Genomic DNA, 15,124 nt, shown 5'->3' with positions numbered 1-15,124 from the left:
AAAAAGTCCTCTCACAAATGGTGTTTCCCAAACAAGGTCTTTATTAGAATGAATAAAATGACCCGACACAAAGTCGTGTTTCGGCAACAGGGGCCTGCCTCAAGGGTCTATGGTGGATCCAAAAAAGTCCACTCACAAATGGTGTTTCCCAAACAAGGTCTTTATTAGAATGAATAAAATGACCCGACACGAGTCGTGTTTCGGCCACTTTTTGTGAGAGGACTTTTTTTGGATCCATATAGACCTCTTAGGCAGGCCCCTGTGGCCGAAACACGACTCGTGTCGGGTCATTTTATTCATTCTAATAAAGACCTTGTTTGGGAAACACCGTTTGTGAGAGGACTTTTTTGGATCCACTGGTTGTACATTTGACTTTCTGTTTCTCCTGTGGAGAGATCACCTTCTGTGGGTGTTGACTTTGTTGGTAACGTAACAGCTCCTGCACTAACCTGGCAGTAACCAGGCAGCGATTACCGCTGAGTAACCCCCTGAGGAAATATTTTTCCAATATTTCTGCTAGTTCTTGGGGCCAGCGGTATTGTTGGGTTGCCGCATGGCAACCCTTTAGTAAAAGGGCCTCTAAAGTTGTTACACTGAATAGCATTTGGAGTGCTCTCGTGGGAACGGAGGCTTCCATTGTTCAGGGGATTGATGATATCCTGGGTTTTGAATATTTTGCAAGATCAGTGGCTGGAGTCCCAGGGGCGTAGCCAGCCTTCCGTGGGGGAGGGGGCCAGAGCCCGGGGGGAGGGGGCACATTTTAGCCCTCCCCCCGGCGCCGCCCCCCCACCGCCGACATTGCCGCCCCCCCCCTCCCGCCGCGAACCCGCCGCCGCAGCCTACCTTTACTTTTGCTGGCGGGGGATCCCACTCCCCGCCAGCCGACGTCTTCTCAGTCCTTCCTGCTCTTCAATTTGTTTGCTGACGTCCTGCACGTTGTACGTGCAGGACGTCAGACTCGGAGAACAGAACTGTTCTCTGAGTCTGACGCCCTGCACGTACAATTACCTCTCAACATGCCGGCCGTGAACGTGGTGATACTGAACCTGCCCACATTCCAGTGCTGGAGGTGATGTCACTATGTACGAAGCTTAAATTCTAATTGCTTTTTGTGGTACATACTTTTGTCTTTGCTCTGGCCTGTGTGTATTGCTCTGTCTGCTATATTTTTCAAGCTCTACTGCTCTGTACTGTGCCCCTCAGTTTGCTGGCTTGAAAAGTGGCAATCCTGTCTTCACCTGAATCTTGACGCTAGAGATGAAGTCGCTAAGCGGGGAATTTTAAATTCAATTGCTTTTTGTGCTGCATTCTGCAGGAGCAAGGAGTATACAGAAGGAGCACAATGCGCTCTTCTTGTGCACCCTTTTATAAAAATGGAGGCCCTTCCTTTTGTCCAATTTCTGACCCTCCTCACCATCTTGATTTCTTTACAAAAGACTCTAGAACAGGGGTTCTCAACCCATCCCTCAGGATACACCTCACCAGTCAGGTTTTCAGGATACCCACAATGAATATACATGAGATAAATTTGCATGCCCTGCCCCCATTGTATGCAAATTTATCTCATGCATATTCATTATGAATATCTTGAAAACCTGACTGGCTAGGTGTGTCCTGAGAACCCCTGCTCTAGATCAAACTATCCCAGTAGTATGGAGAACAGATTGCCTCATATGTACTGCTCTGCATGTCCTCAGGTAGGAATTCTCATTCTCCTTAATAAGTCTTTCTCCTATTATATCCACTCATTCTTTAATACCCCTTCTTCATATGGGCTTCCTTAGCATCTGTTCTCTTTGGGGTAAACAATATTCTATTCTGGGTATTTATATCTTGTTACAATCAGTAGTGAATCTAAGCGGGTTACATAAAGTTCAAACACACAAAGATATTGATAGCCCTATAATATTTATCCAAATATCTACTAAAAACATAAGTCTTCAATCCTTTACGAAATTGTAAATAACCAAAAAATGTTCAAATTCGTTCAGGTGTAGAATTCCACAATTTGCTAGTTTGATAAATAAAAGAGCCATCAAAGACCTGAATCAAGATCATCGCCTGGATATTTTCTGTTTGGTGGAAACTTGGTTAACCAATGCTGACACCTTTTATCTCAGCCAAGCCATTCCTACTGGATATTCATCCCCAGCTGTTAATACTGTAGAACAGGCAAAAGGGAAGGAGGCTTGGCTGTTTTTATTCTTCCCTTTCCCTGCAGGCTTGTGACCCACAACCACACCCAGTTACTGAGAACCTATGCTTCAAACTTTGCTCCTGAATAGAAATTGATTTTCTTTTGCTTTATCACTCTCTCTTTTAATGAATTCAATATCAGATCTTCAGGCTATGATAGCTCACTGCCTTCTAGAGTCAACAAATCTAATTATACTAGGAGACTTTTAACATTCATATGGAAGACATTAATGCACCACACACCAAGAATTTCCTATCCTTTGTAGAGGATTTAAAATTGATACAATACACTTCCTCTCCCATGAATTCTGGTGGTCTTGTACTGGATGCAGTGCTTTGTAATATGAATTTATCAATGATTATACATACTCCCTAAAATCCATCCCCTGCCCTCTAGAGATCACTTTTTTCTTGAGTTTATAATCAACTGTTCCTTATATACTTCATTTTCTATCAGACTAAATACTCCAGAAACCTTGATGCCATGACTGATGCCAGCAGCGAACTTGACCTAGCTATGGAACACTTTAGCATACTTTTCTTAGAAGATCAAGCAGGGGCCTGGAATGCATCACCCTCATCTTCATTAAATAAACCAGCCCTGATAAAGGAATTCTCCATAGATTCTGGGAAGAAGGAACTTCTGGTTTAATTCAAATCTCCATTTTTAGAAACGTCAGCTTCTCCATCATGAAAATAAAATGTCACGAAAGAAATTGGAAAGAAATATATAGAACAGTTATTCTCAAAACAATACTTTTCCAAACAAACAGAAATTAAAAAACACATCCAATACTGGGAAACTATATGGGATAATGAAGACATTCACTGAAAAGTCCAATTTTTTCATCTACAAGCCTAACTGCTTAGACTCTAGTCACTTATTTCACAGACAAAATCCATATTCTGCAAACATCTTTAACTCTACAGATGATGGTAGTCTACTCTTCCTCTTCGTCTTTTCCACCTTTGGACTCCAACAATTTCTCATTCCTTGTGTAGTATGCAGGGCTTTTTTTTTTTTGCAGGGGGTACTTGGGGATACTGAGCACCTTTTCCATTGTCTGCTAAAATTGACCTATGGACCCCAAGTTTTAATGAAAGCGCTCAGGCTCTACACACCAATTATGCCTTGTCATAGATTCTGTGACTGGTTGCAGGGGGCCTGGGTATTGTGGGGTGGGTCCCTCAGTGATCATCCCACCCCTGAAAGGTGGCCTAGAATTTGAGTATCAGCACCTCTTTTGCTAGAAAAAATGCACTGGTAGTATGTATCAGCTTCTACACCATGATTGGTCTTCACCATCTCACAAGAACAGAAGGCAGTGGAGCCTACTACTGTATCACTTGGACCCCTTTCTGTCTATCTTGATTAAATGATTTAGCTACTACTTCTATTTTTCTATACCATGGTTTCAAAAAGCCTTCACCATGGGATTGTTCCAACTTCTTGAAGACTGCCATTATCCTCCCACAACAAAAAGATTCCATCTTAATAAGGATACTGTTTCCAATTACTGTCCCATTGTTAACCTTCCCTTCATTTCAAAGATAGCAGAATAAATCCCCCCCCCCCCCCCCCACACACACATCCAATATTCAGAAGCAGTTAACCGGCCAGGATCGGCACCTGACTGGTTAAATGCCAAATAACTGGCTATCTGCAAATTTTCAGCAGGACATGGCCCAGTGGCGTAGCCAGACCTGACATTTTGGGTGGGCCCAGAGCTAATATGGGTGGGCACTATGTATATAGGTATGAGTAGTGCAAAATAATGCCTTAGAGTGCTGCCCTGCATCAATATAAACCACATACATAATTAAAAAAACGATATTTGTAAATATAACTACATTATGCCATATCAAACTTGACCAGACATAAGTCTACTATAATGGCAAACATCTCAACACACATGACAGGATCCTGCATTATAATTACAGCAATGACATATAACCATGTATTCAAATTCTGGTAGCACCTCAATAATAGCAACAAACTCCCGTCACTGCCAGGTACTTTGTGAAATAACACTAAATCCTTCAAAGAGGCTTCTTAGAGCCTATATTGCAAACCATAACACCAGTTCCAATAACGGTACCTTTAAAAAGGCAGCAGTGAATATACATAACAGTAATACGCATCCCATTGGAAAAGCCAGACAAGTCAGACTCATAGATCCCCATACAAACCACATGCCAGCAGAAACTCTCCCTTGCTCGGTCACATGCAGACCACAGACCAACCCTCATCAATTACAGAATAAAGGACCAAAAATTAGAAATGTATTGATTTAATTTTCTAAATTTCTATGCCGATCTCTCCAGTTCTAAGCAGATCACAATTCAACACACATAATTTTAAAACATATAAAACATAAAGACCTTCCCTTCTCTAACTCCCCCCCCCCCCAATCCATCCCAGCAGCCTGGCATCAACCTTCTCTACCTTACCCCCACCCCACCCATCCCTGTAGTCCAGTATCAATCCTTCCCTTCCCCACGATCCATCCCATAGCTAAGCACCAGCTCTATCCTACCACCCCACTCCTCCCTGTAGCCTACCATCAGCCTTCCCTATCCTCCCCCCATGGCATTAAATATAAGGCGTTTTTTTAATGTCCTGGGCACTGCAGAGCCCACCTCCACCGCATCAGTCCACCCTGAGAAAACTGCCTGCACTTTTTTTTTAATTTAACCTAGGTACTGCAGAGACCATCCCCACCAAAAATCCCACCAACATGAGAAATAGACAGCTTTTTAAAAATTAACCTGGGCACTATTAACATTTATTGTTGGTGAATTTCTGGGTGGGGATGGGCTCTTCATTGCCTAGAGCAAAAGAGATATATTTAATGATTAAATATATCTTTTGTTTTTGCCCTAGGCAATGAACAGTCCACTCTCCACCCAGAAGCCCACCACCAGAGCCATCATTTTGATTACTCTTGTATATAAATATACCTTTTTTGCCCTGTAGGCAGTGAAGTGCTTACTCCACCCAGAAGCCCACCACCATCAGCCAGTATTTTGAGTACAATTACACGTTAAAAATTTGTTTAAAATAAATATACGTTACCTGCTAGGCAGCTGCTTGTAGTTGCACATGGTGCAGACTGCAGAGCACCCCCTGGCTCCAATCCTGTACCAGTGTTGAGTGGCACTGGGCTGGGGAGTGTTGTTGCTGCTGCTGTGATGATGATGATGATGTGTGATGATCAACTGGAGAACTGCACCAGCACTGAGAGACTAAATCTAGAACTGGCCAGCAGGCAGGCACTGTGGAGGAGGTGAGCCTGTGGCATAGCTGGGCCAGCAGCACCATTTCCCATGCTGCACTGCGTGTGGCTGCATCACCATTGTGCCATGCGCATTGCAGGGAGTAGGCAGCATAGGCGGTCGGTGGCCCACCTGTTTGGGGAGGCTAAAGGGGGCAGGGGCAGAGCTTACATCCATAACTTATATAGAGATCCAAAACTAATTTTTATTTTCTCATTTCCGTCTTCCAAAATTCCAGACAGCAGATGTACAGAGCAGGGCCCAAAGCAGTCCAAAACAAGTAAAATCAGAAACGGCATAGTTTACACCTCATTGCTTAACCAACCTTAGGCTTTACCCTTACATTTAAAAAGCAAAACCATGTGCATGTAAGGACTGGATAAACAAAACTAAGTTTAAAGCAAGTGCCCTTAATATATAATACTTGATAGCAGTAATGAAACAGTGATGGAATATTCACATAGCAAGCAACTTGAGCCAACAGATTCTCATAACAGATGTTTCAGAGGCCTTTTATTAAGTGAAAACATCTCTACAGGGAGTCCCTATAGCCAGTACCTCCAAATGACACAATGAATTAAAATTTAGAACAAATTGCATACTCTAACCAATAAAATACTTCCTCTGTGTACATCCTCATGCTACACAAGCTGCCTGGCATGTTTAAAAATATAAGTGAGATGCTACCAATGATGAAGAATGACAGTGGGGATAGAGCAGGCTCTCTCCCTCAGTCCCACGCCTTGCTCCTTCCTCCCTCCTTGATTCCAATCTCTCCCTCTGTCCCACTCCTCCCCAACCCCTCCCCCAAGGAAGCAGTCGGGCTGACGGGCTCACCGGATACGCGCGCTGCCAAGCCTGTCTGTATGCTGGGACTGCTTCCTTCCGGCCGGCCTCAACTTCTCCGATACTCTGAGAGGTGGGGCTAGCGCAGAGGAAGCAATCGCAGGCAGCATACAGACAGCCCTGGCAGCGCGCGGATCCGCGCAGCAGAAGAAGAGACAGAGATGACAACGGAGCCGGAGGTGCAGCAGCGTAGCGGCAGGACGAACCCGGTGCCGTGCAGCGCTGCCCGAAGGGCAGGGAGGGGAAAGGCCTGCAGCGTGCCGGACCGGTGGCGGATCTTCTAATTCTTTTGGCGTCTCTGCGCCGTTGCTGGGTGGGCCTGAGCCCAAAGTGGGTGGGCCCAGGCCCGCCCAGGCCCACCCGTGGCTACGCCCTTGACATGGCCAGCCATGACTCACTAAAAATTTGTGGATAGCAGATGGTTGGTTATTTCGGATGATATAACTGACTATCCACCGATTTTCGGCACATTGCTGACTAGCTTTGGCGCCATATTTGGCCTCGCCCCTATCAGGCCTATCTTTGACCATTATGACTTTAACCAGCCAGCGCTGAATATTGGTTCCAAACGGATATTCAGTGCTGATCACTGGAAACAGCCCGGCATTGAATATCCTGTCTCATTGCCGACATTGGGAGTTAGCCGGTCCAACTCCCATGGTCTGAATATCAGCCTTATTGTACCTGATCACCTTAAGACCTTCCTAGAATACACAAATTCTCTATTTCCTAATCAAATTGGCTTCTGTAAATATAATACTGAAATGTTTCTTAAAGGCATGATCACATCCATTTAGGCCAAGATAAAACCATTCTTCTATCCCTGGATCACTCAGCTGTACTCAGTCTAATAGACCACCATTTCTTTCCTAGGAGACTTCAAGAAATGGGCATCACTGACATTGCATGGCGACAGTTCAAATCCTATCTTTCTGATAGAATGTTCATATTCCTTTTCTGTCCCATGTGGGATGCTACAGGGATCACATGTGGCCCCTATTTTATTCAATACATTCCTGGCCGAACTTAAGAATGTAAGAATAGCCATACTGGGTCACTTGAGTGGTCAATCTAGTCCAGTATCCTGTTTCCAACAGTGGTCAATCCAGGTCACAAATACCTGGCAGAAACCCAAATCATAGCAACATTCCATGCTATCAATCCCAGGGCAAGCAGTGGCTTCCCCATGTCTATCCCAATAGCAGACTTTGCCTCCAGGAACTTGTTCACACCTTTATTTAAGCCCAGATAATCTAACCACTGTTACCACATCCTCCGGCAACGAGTTCCAGAGCTTAAATATTTGTTGAGTGAAAAAACATTTCCTCCAACTTAAAAGTATTTCTATGTAACTTCATTTAGTGTCTCCTAGTCTTTGAATCTTTTGAAAGAGTAAAAAATTGATTCATTTCTATTCTTTCTATTCTCCTCGCAAGCTGAAGAACCCTAACCTCTCTAGCCTTTCCTCATATGAGAGAAGTTCCATTCCCTTTATCATTTTAGTTGCTTTTTTGTGAACCTTTTCTTATACACACCATGCTGATAATAGTCATTGAAACATACTCCAACAATTTCTGTTACGTTTTTAAAGACCCAATCTACTGCCCCCACCCCCCAGGTCAGCAATGAAAAATCCATGCATCCAATGGGGTGTTCAGTGCAAGGCCTCTGGCTTTGTGCAGCAAGAAGTACAAATAGGAGCCCTAAACTCTTAAAAAGCCTTCTCATTGGGCTGATTCACACAACCTTGCTTCAGGTTTTTCCATCACCATCATATCATATATATATATATATATATATATATATAGTGCAGTATGCCATTGTATGGGTGAGGGTGAGGAAAGGTGATGCCATTGAGGAAGGATAACTTTCCTCGCCAACAGGAATGTATTTCTAAAGAACTCTCTGGTGTCCTTGGTAACTTTAGCAGAGATGCCAAGGGTAAACCATCACAAAGAGTGAGATTTATCACACTAAGGAGTGAGATTGAAAGCCAAAGAGTGAGATTTGTCCAACCGTACATCCAGAGTATAAATCTAGAATGGTTTTAAGTGTGGTATTGCTTTGCAAATTAATCAAGGCAGCATTAAATGATATTGGCTTTCCTTTGGAGCCTCAGAAAGAATACAGACAAAGTGGGGAGCAATTTAGGTAAAAATTTTAAGCTGACAATTGTCTTCTATTCAGTAGTTAAAAGTTTGTACATTGGTTTCAGAGCACATGTACTTTCAGTAAACGGAAAGGGGACAGGGCGAGGGGAAGCAGTAGGCAGGAAGGTGCGCTCAGATTTCTTCCTACTCATTGGACCACTTGGTTTGTTTCTCTGATGCTTCCCTCTCATGAAAGCGGTGATCAAGATTAGTGCACTAGTACTGAAGCTTCAATGAGTGAGAAATAGGGCTCAAAGAGTGCGATTGAAAAAGCTTTCAAATGAGTGTGATACACTCCTAATGAGTGACACTTGGTATGTCTGCTTTAGGTAGGGTTACCTTATGTCCGGATTTACCCGGACATGTCCTCTTTTTGAGGACGTGTCCAGGCAACCGGGTGGGTTTTACCAATCTGCCCATTTGTCCAGATTTCTGGACAAATGGGCAGGCTGGTGGGTACGGCCCACCCACCAGCCTGCCCGTTTGTCCAGAAATCCGGACAAACGGGCAGATTGCTAGCCTCCCCTCCCCTTACTGCCCTGGTGGTCTAGTGACCTCTTCCGCCTTTGGGGCAGGAAAGAGCCCCCTCTTTCCTGCCCGGAGTGCTGCCCTGCATGCATCCTTCCTGTTCCTCATCTCGGTGCAAATTCAAAATGACTGCCGAGAGTTAAAGTGACCATTTTCCTGCCCCAAAGAGGTCACTAGACCACTAGGGTAGTAGTAAGGTAAGGGGAGGGGGATGATGGGGAGGGGGAATGACGGGGTGTGTGACAGGGGGAGGGGAAAATGTGACATGGGGTGGAGCGAGGGCGTGAAAGGGGGCGTAGCGGGGTGTGTGGTGGGGCGGGGAACGTGTCCTCCTTTTTTGGCCTACTGTTCCAATACAATTTCTATGTCAATGTTTGATAGTTTCAAGATGTTAATAGTCCTGCTCAGTTAAATCGTTTGTGCCTGCCTAACTGCTGATATGCAGCAGCACTTCACCAGACAGTGCCACTGAACATGGAACATTCACTTTCCCTGCCCTGTCCAGTTAGTGCTGGAATGGTTCATGGTAGGAACTTGGGTGGAGCCAGTACATAACTGGTTATTCTGACTACTGACTAGTTAAGCGGCTAAAGTTAAGACAATAAAAGGACTGTCCTCCGGGCCCTGATCTGGCTGGTTCCCGGTTAACTTCTGGGCAGAGGCATCAGGGGTCTCTGGTGCCCTCCCCCCTCAGGTCCCCCCAAGCCTACCATGGATACCATTGTGGCTCCAGCCTCAAAATAGTCACCTTGACGTCTAGTGGCAGTCTCATGGCTTGCCTTATGTGGGACCCAATTGAATATTGGCTTGGACCTGCATGGCTCCAGATATTCAATGCTGGTGCCAGCACATAACCCAGCACTGATTATCAGGGCCTAAGTTAGCCGGCAGTGGTCAGCATTTAAAAAAACATTCACTGCCGCAGACTGAATATTGACTGATATGATTTTATAATGCAAAGAAGTGCAAAGTGACACATTTGGGGAGTAGAAATCCAAAGGAGCTGTATGTCCTAGGAGGTGAGAGGATTATATGCACAGACAGGGAGAGGAACCTTGGGCTGATAGTGTTGTGGACGATCTGAAGGTGACGAAACAGTGTGACAAACTGGTGGCCCTAGCCAGAAGGATTCTAGGCTGCACAGAAAGAGGCATAACCAACAGAAGAAAGGAGGTGTTGATGCCCCTGTTCAAGTTGTTGGAGGGCCCCACCTGGAGTATTGTGTTCAGTTTTGAGGCCGTATCTTGCTAAGGATGTAAAAAGACTTGAAGCAGTCCAGAAGAGGGAGACAAAAATCGTATGGGGCTTGTGCCAAAAGATGTATAAGAGAGTGGAAGATCTGAATATGTATACCCTAGAGGAGAGACAGGGGAGATATGATACAGATGTTTAAATACTTGAAAGGTATTATAGAAAAAAATATATTTTCCAGAGAAGGGGAAATGGTAAAACTAGCGAACATGAATTGAGGTTGCAGGGTGGTAGACATAGGAGTAATCAAAACAAAAAGAGGAAAACACCTCCCCCTTTCAGATATAAACCATGAATAAATCAAAGGGAAAGGGAATAGGGGTGATCTGCAAACTGCAAATAATGATATGCGAGGTTAGACACCACTATAAAATGTAAAGGAAAAATGACATCATAATGTAAATAACAAGGCCATAGGACCTCTTATAACACACAGCTATTCAGAGTCCAGGACCTGAATTGAAAGTTCAAATTTTGTCATTTTTTTTCCAATGCTTTATTATATGTATAGAAAATGTTTATATATAAACTGCCAAAACCAGGTTATAAATATGTAATATACCACAAAAATGTAAGACTATGCAAATAATTGAAAAGCCAGTAATGCAAAATGAAAACAAAACAGTGAACACTTATCCATCACAAATGTCAGTGCTGAACTCCAAAGAAAACACCTGGTACTAACAAAAATCCAAGCGTTTTGGCACTCAGCCTGCTTCCATGGTTGTCACAAACCTCCGTGGTCACTGAAGAAGAAACCTTCAACACGATAAATCACCATATCCCAGAAAGCTATAAAACAATGCACAATTCTTGATTCATACAAAAACCAACCCATAATAATATTTTAAATCAAAATCACCTATAAATCTCTCATAAACTTTCAAAACAGCATACCCCTGATCTGAATCATCATGGCGGCTGTGGGTGAAAATGAACTGACTGACTCAGCAAGGTTAAAAAAAGGGAGAACTCATGATGTCATTTATGTCACGGTGACAAGACCATCAAACTTTATTGATTGCCCCCATTCATTACAACATTACAATCCCAGCCATCACTAATCAATAGACCTATTAAGTCCACAAGGCTCCAAGTCAGCTAGTGTCCATCATCTGTTTCTGCCAGAGATGAGCATTAAAATCACCACCCCTCACAGAGGGGGTATGCACTTCAATGGCAGCAAAACCTAAATCCATTGAAAGAATGCAAAGAAGCCAAACAGTGAGAGACTAGAGGTGCAGAAACATCCTGGCACTGTAAACAGCTACAATATTCAATTAAACTTGTTTTTTTTTAAGGGTCTCAAAGTTTTCCCCACATACACTAAAGCACAAGGACACCAAGAGAGACATTTTCGATATGTTGTCTAAGTTCGACTTTGGACGTTTTGCATAAAACGTCCAAAATCCGAATAGGAGAGAAGGTTATTTTCAAAAAAGAAAAATGTCTTTTTGTTTTGAAAATACTGTTTCGAGCAAGCTTTTGTGCTTTGGATGCTTTGATTTTTGGTCTCTTTTCAAAAAAAAAAAAAAAAAGTGCAAGACGTAGAAATTCATGCCATTGGGATGTAGGAGGAGCCAGCATTTTTAGTAGACTGGTCCCCAGACATCCTAGGAGGCACTCTAGAGGGCACTTCTGTGCAGTTCATAAAAATGCTTCCAGATACACATCTCACCTTTGCTCCCTTATCTTGTCCCCTGGGCCCTCCAAAACCCACTAACTCCCACTGTACTGTACTACAATAGCCCTTATATGGGTACAGTAGGGTTTTGGTGAATTTGGGAAGGGTCACAGTTTCCACCACAAGTGTGACAGGTAGAGGGAGATAGGGACCTGAGTCCCCCACAACATAGTGCACTGCACTGACCACTACTACATTACTCCGGGGACCTGCATGTTGCTCTAATAGACCTGACTTTAACATCTAAGCCTGTCATAGAGGCTGGTAAGTCATATTTTTATTCACATTTTTGGGGGTGGGGTGGGAGGGGGGTCAGTGACCACGGGGGGGTATTGCAGGGTCACCCCTGATTTTCTCAAGTGATCATCTGGTCATTTAGGGCACATTTTTGTGCCTTATTCGTTATAAAAACAGATCTAGCTCAAAACATCTTAGTTTTAGTCCTGGATGATTTTGTTTTGTTCCATTACGGCTGAAAAATGTCTAAGTCCCACATTCTACCCTCAACATGCCACCTTGAGATTTGGACGTACTGCAGAAGAACAGCATAGAAAAACATCTGAAAAATAGGTTTCAAAAATACTAATTTGGACGTTTTTGTGAGAAAAAGATCCAAATGCTTCTTTATGCCACTTTTTAGATGTCTTTCTCTTTTGAAAATGATCCCCCAAATGGCATAAATGACTTAAGAAGTTTGACATGTAGATAAAGTATGAAAACAATGGTAAATCATATTTAACACAAAGGGAGAGCCAGAAAAAGAAGAGTCTCAAATACCGTAATGCCCACAAGGAAAATGCCTTTACATTTTATAATTGTGTCTAACCTCACATATCATTATTTATAATTTGCAGATCACCCCTATCCCTTTCCCTTTGACTTATTCAAGACTTAGGGAGTAATGTCAGGAAATTCTTTTTCACGGAGAGGATGGTCAATGGGCCCTCCTGAGGAAGGTGGCAGAGACAAAAACATTGATGGAATTAAAAAAGGCGTGGGATGAATACAGAGGATCTCTAATTAGAAAATGGATGGTATAAAAAAGCCAAAACTTAAATGGCTTCATGTGTGTGAATGTATCAAGTGTTGCTTAGATGGCTGCTCTGGCTGTGAAGAACTAAGGCCGGTGCCAGGCAGACTTGTACCGCCTGTGTCTCATATATGGCAGTCCAGTTTAGGATGAGGGTTTCGACAACAATTTTAGTAGCTGGTAAATGAATACAGTGCCGGGCAGACTTCTACGGTCTATATCCCAGAAAGACCATGATCAAGTATTTTATATCACATTCATTGTTGGTTTCATCATGAGTTGATAATGATCATGAGTCTGTGGGTTGGATGTTTTGCGCACGTATATGGATGCACGTTATTCTATAAGGCATGGCGCTTATCTCAAAAGGGGGCATTGCTATGGGCAAGTCGGGGCCTTCTGAAAAGTTGCGTGTGGAATTACAGAATACTACCTGACTGCACCTAAATTGGGTGCCAACATTTACCCCAGATTTCAGCAGGCATGTCTGGTGCCCAAGAGAGGCACATGATCCATTCTAAATGCTAATGTTTTATTGTGTTGACATTGTAATGTAGCATACTATGCCATACTTCGTATTGTTGTTGAATATTTTTACTGCTGTAATTATCTATTGCTTTTGTTTGAGTGAGTTCCTTCACAAATGCGGTAAATAAATCCTAATAAATCAATATTCTATATAAAACACGAACCCTTTATAGAATAACGCTTTGTGCTGAATTTTTTAGCGTCTACGTTTTGGCACTGTTTATTGAATGCCCTCCTATCTGGATACAGAGATGCTAAGTTACCCAGTTCCAGGCTGGAGATTTTAAGATAGTCCTGAATTTCTGACCACCCCAATCTATTGCATTATGGGACATGCTGTACTGATTTCAATAGGCAGGATCTGGCACTACAAATCCCACACTGCTTTGGGATGTAAATTTAAGACCAGGACTGGCCAAAAAGTATCCAGCCTGGAACTGGCTAACTTGGCATCATTGTAGATAACGCTGGGTGGTTCATGAGTGGAGTGAGGATGGGACGGGGAATTATCCAGATATCCGGACTGCAGTGCTGAATATCACTGCTGTGCCATTAGCCCAATAATGAGGGTAATCTGCGGCATACCTTGATGTTCAGTGCCAATATCCAGATATCCGCCAACATGAATATCCAGAAGTATATTTATAAAGACTGATTGCAGAGTTTTAATAGTGGCTGGTATGTTCTTAAAAGTACATTTTCATCATTATTCTCAGAGCTTACTGTACTGTATCCTCTATTTGAAGCTGGCATTTCAGTTGCAACCTAGCTTGCTAGCTATATTGTGGCAGAAAATTTGCATAAATTGAGCTGTCTATAACTTGTCTAGCTGCTTAGTGGGGATAATTTTCAAAAGCTCTGCTCTAGCTGGCTGACTCTGAAAGGGGCGCTTTTACTAACGCTTAGTACTCGCTAATTCCATTAGTGCACGCTTTCCCCCTAATTCTATACAAGTTGCCAAAAATTGTGTGTGCAAATTTAATTGAATAATAAGCTGTTTAGTACCAATAATTGGCTTGTTAACAAACAATTATTGGCACTAATTAGATTTAATTGGCATTTATGATGCACGATCTGAAAAAGAGGGCACAGGAATGGGCAGGTCATGGACATAACCGAGGGCATTCCTAAAATTTATGCGTGCCGTTGTAGAATAACAGGGATATGTGCCTAATTTAGGTGCGTACATTTGCACTACGTTTCAGTTGATGCAAATGACCATGCCTAAAGTTGGGTGCAAGTCCCAGGCATAAGCGCTGTTCTGTAAACCGAGCCTAACTTTAAGTACAGATCAGGGGCGGACTGACCATTCGGGCAACTGGGCAGTGCCTGAGGGCCCAGAGGCTCTGCCTGGATCCCCACCGCACACTACAGTCCTCCCCGGTCCTACCTTTAAAGTCGTGCTGCTGGTGAGCTAGTGGCCTCTGCGGGGGGGACATGTTCTTTCCTGCCCGTTGTGCTGCCGCATTTTAAAAATGGCGTCCAAGACTCCCTTTGGGAGACCCGTGAGCCTACTGTGGTAAGTCTCAGTTGCCATTTTGAAAACACAGTGGCGCCAGCAGGCGGGGGAATAGCGACAGTGTAGTGGACAGGAAAGAACATGCTCCCCCCACCCCACAGAGATCACTAGACCAC

At 43.5% G+C, this 15,124-nt stretch overlaps 1 pseudogene; it reads left to right on the top strand.

Moving 5' to 3' along the window:
- Positions 1-15,124, top strand: part of LOC115481002 — a 469,054-nt pseudogene that overhangs the window by 224,923 nt on the left and 229,007 nt on the right.

This window comes from Microcaecilia unicolor, chromosome 11 (genome assembly GCF_901765095.1).
Source record: "Microcaecilia unicolor chromosome 11, aMicUni1.1, whole genome shotgun sequence".
Classification (NCBI taxonomy): domain Eukaryota; kingdom Metazoa; phylum Chordata; class Amphibia; order Gymnophiona; family Siphonopidae; genus Microcaecilia; species Microcaecilia unicolor.
The sequence above is the reverse complement of the archived record's forward strand: the minus strand, read 5'-3'. Positions and strand labels throughout refer to the sequence as shown.